Source organism: Carlito syrichta, unplaced genomic scaffold, assembly GCF_000164805.1.
Source record: "Carlito syrichta isolate Samal-C Ts95f unplaced genomic scaffold, Tarsius_syrichta-2.0.1 Scaffold316816, whole genome shotgun sequence".
Taxonomy (NCBI): domain Eukaryota; kingdom Metazoa; phylum Chordata; class Mammalia; order Primates; family Tarsiidae; genus Carlito; species Carlito syrichta.
In genome coordinates this window covers 221734-225850 of record NW_007260912.1, presented here as the reverse complement: position 1 = coordinate 225850, position 4117 = coordinate 221734, and positions in this window count along the sequence as shown.

The window sequence follows — 4117 nt, the reverse complement described above, 5'->3', positions numbered from 1 at the left end:
GCCTCAGAACTTTAAGAGAATAAAATGTCTGTTGCTTAAGCCACCCAGTCTGTCGTATTTTGTTATGGCAGCCTGAAAAGACCAAGACTCACTCCACCTCCTTTCTGCTTATTTCCTTCTGTGCCGTGGCCTATTTGACTACCTTGCAAATTCCTCTTTGGAGATTTACAGCCCTGAGGCAGAGACCTTTCCCACTTCTCCTTAACTACAGCTTCCCTGAACTACACATATTAAATTCTTTTAACTTCACCTCATTCTTTCTTTCTTTTTTTTTTTTTTGAGTTGGAGTCTCACTCTGTTTCCCAGACTGGAGTACAGCCGCTCCCGGCCACCGCAGCCTCGACCTGCTGGGCTCCGGCGACTCTTCCGCCTCAGCCTTCCGAGTAGCTGGAACTATAGGCGCGCACTACCATGCCTGGCTCATTTTTTGATTTATTGTAGTGATGAGGTCTTGCCAAGTTGCCCAGGCGGGTCTTGAACCCGCGGGCTCAGGCAATTCACTCACCTCAGCCTCCCAAGGCGTGGGATCACCTCATTCTTTCAAAGATTTTTGTGGCTCTTCTCCATACTTCGTCCAATTTGAACAAATACATTACTTATATGGACGACAAATTTTGACTTTTTCTGTCAGACAAATTTCAACTTTATAAACTATCTTGCATCAGCAAATACAAGATATAGACTTTTGTTCAACATGGATGGAACTGGAAGTCATAATATTGAACAAAACAAGTCAGACACAGAAAGACAAATACCACATGTTCTCACTTATAAAAGAGAACTAAATAATGTGTACATATGGACATGGAGTGTGGAATAATAAACGATGGAGACTCAAAAAAGTGAAGGTTGAGAAGGGGTAAATTTTGTGAAATTATTTAATGGGTACAATGTACATTATTCAGGTAATGGATACACTAAAAGCCCAGACTTCATCACTATACAATATATTTGTGTAACAAAATTACACTTGTACCCCATACATTTATACAAATAAAAAAGATATAAATACTGAAGCAGTCGTATCCTCTGGTATGAGTCAGGTGTGCATGCACACACACACACACGCACACACACACACTGGATTATATATATATATATATTTCATGGATGTCTTAGTCCATTTTCTACTGCTATATCAGAATGTCACAGACTGAGTAATTAATAAAGAATAGAAGTTTATTTTGTTCACAGTCTGGAGACTGGGAGGTCCAAGGACATGGTGCTGGCATCTGGTGGAAGGCTTCAAGCTGCGTTATCCCATGGCAGAAGGCAGAAGGCAAAAGTAATCACTCAAGACAGAGAGAAGCACCAGGGGCTAAACTCACTTTATAACAACCCAATCTCATGATAACTACCCTGCTTCTGTGATAACGACATTAATCTATTCACGAGTGCTCTACAGTCACGACCCAATCACCTCTTATCGGTCCCCACTTCCTACACTGTTGCAGTGGGGATTGAGTTTCCAACACATAAACTTTTGGGAAACACAGTCAAATCATAGCAATGGGTAAGGTAAAAACTCTAAGGGTGTTTAGGTTTCTTTGATTCTACCCAAGTGGAAATTCAAAGAAAACCTGAATTCTACTTCCCCAGTCTTGTCCAAACATTTCTTTTCAATGAAATTTTGGAAGCCTATCCAGGAATTGATTAAAGATGGCAAAATACATAAGAGATCTACTTTCTGTTTATTTCCGATTATGAATTTGCTCCATTAAAAGGCATTAAACTGGAGCATGTTCAGGATGCATATTACTCGGGGTCCTGCATGAAAAAACAAGCTGGAGATTCTGCTCATGTTCGCTGCATTTGGACAGAGGCCCTGCTGGTAAGCTCCTCTGAGAGAGATGGAAAGAATCCAGTGTTATTTAAATGTCAGTTGGGATCATTCTGGAAAGTAGCCCCTTTAGCTCTCTGAAGAGAGGAGGTTGAATTCACTGTCAAAACTTCCACATGTTTCTCTCCTTCTACGTCAAAAAAGCCTCAGAGCTGAGGTAATGAAATGGCATCAAGCAAACAAGATGCCACTAATGCCCCCTGTCTCTGTGGCATTGCAGTTGGTGCATAGAGAATGAACCACACTGACAGCAACCTGCAGGGCCTCATAGGCATAAATCACTGCTACTTGGACCCACTGTGCATATTTGCACTTTTAGATGCTGGATATTTCAAATTATTTTATTCCAGTGAAAAGAGGTGAGGTAAGCAATTGTCTATGGAATAAAGGCTGTGAAGAGGTGGCCACTTCTATTTTCCCGTGAACACACACCCAGAGCACTACAGGCGGAGATGCAGAGCTGTCCACATGAGCCAGCAGGGCTTTGCCCTTATTCGTATACCTCTCAAAATATGTGTACTTAGCATTGCAACTTTTCCTTTCCATTTGAATCTATGAATTCTGGGAAGAAATCATAAATATCTACATCTATCTATCTATACGTAAATATAAATGAAATCTTGCAATGGCTTTCTTCTTTCCATTTCAATTGATAGACACAATGCATAAAAAGGAAATTAGTGTTGATCCTATTTCATCAAAAGAAATGTTAAGAAATCTTTTGGTCAAAGGAGAAAATAATAAGCTATTTCTTAGCACTGTGGTAACTGAGGAAACACAATTACCACACCTGCCATTGTGCTTTGGGCCAGACCTTTCTGGAGAGCATTTAAAGGGCAGTGTGTTTAATCTGCCTGCATGTGAGGAAGTGGACAGGGGCCCCCCATGTAATGCATCACAGTTGGGAACTCTATCACGTGCAACCTGGGCATGGGGTGGGACCATCCACGTGCAGGTGCCAGCTCTGCCTTAGAGCCAGAGAAAGAGACCAGATGGCTGCTAGGAGTAGGTTACTGCCTCTCCTGATGCTCTGGACACACCAGATGGGAATGTACTAGCAAACATGCATGCTGGTTTCTCTGGACATGTTGCTGCATGAATAATTCTCCTTCCTTCAGGCAGTGCCTTAGTTTCCTATAGCTACCATAACAAATTACTACAAACGTAGTAGCTTAAAACAATAGAAATTTATTCTCTCATAGTTCTGGAGGCCAGAGGTCCAAAATTAAGGTGTCAGCAGAGCCATGCTTTCTCTGAAAGTCTCTAGAAGAGAATCCTTACTTGCTTCATCCAGCTTATGGTGGCTTCAGACATTCCTTAGCTTGTGTTAACAACTCTGGTCTCTACCTCCATCTTCACAAGGTCTTCTCTTCTGTGTCTGTTTCTCAATTTTCCCTCCCCTTTCTCTCATACAGGCACCAATTATTGAACTTGTGGCCTACCCTAAATCCAAAATATCTCCTCTTAACTTGATCACCTCTGCAAAGACCCTATGTCCACATAAAGTCACATTCACAGGTACTGGGGGCTAGGACTTGGATGTATTCAAGATTTCTAGTGGCACATTGCAGCTGTCCCAAGGCCACGTGCTTTTTCTTTTCTTTGTACCCCAGGAACTAAGACTGAAGAAGAAACTTTAATGAAAACATGGCCATGCTCACAGGCTTTGACTTGGAAGCAGGGAGAAACGGAGTTTACAAGACTGCAATAGCCGGGCTCGGTGGCTCAGCCTGTAATCCCACACCTTTGGGAGGCTGAGGTGAGTGGATTGCCTGAGCCCGCGGGTTTGAGACACACCTGGGAAACTTGGCGAGACCTCGTCTCTACAATAAATCAAAAATTAGCCAGACGTGGTAGCGCACTCTGTAGTTCCAGCTACTCGGAAGACTGAGGCGGAAGGATTGCCAAAGCCCAGCAGGTCGAGGCTGCGGTGACTGGGAGCGGCCACTGCCCTCCAGTCTGGGCGACAGAGTGAGACTCCAACTCAAAAAAAAAAAAAAAAAGACCCTGCAATCTAGACACTAGTCTAGGCTGGAGACCCCACACTTCGCTCTCATTTGATCATCTGCAATAGGGATTGCTGTCTCCAGACTGGTGACAAGGGTACTGAAACTCAGAGGAAACCACCCAAGATTGCCCAGCAATCTTTGGGCAGGCCCAGATTTGGAAACTGTGTCTGTCTGACTACACAGCCTCATGCACTGTGTGTATGAGGATATATAGACAGAGAAGCAATAGAGGGCTGCAGTGTGGCCGCATTTGCAGAGCCCTGGGGAG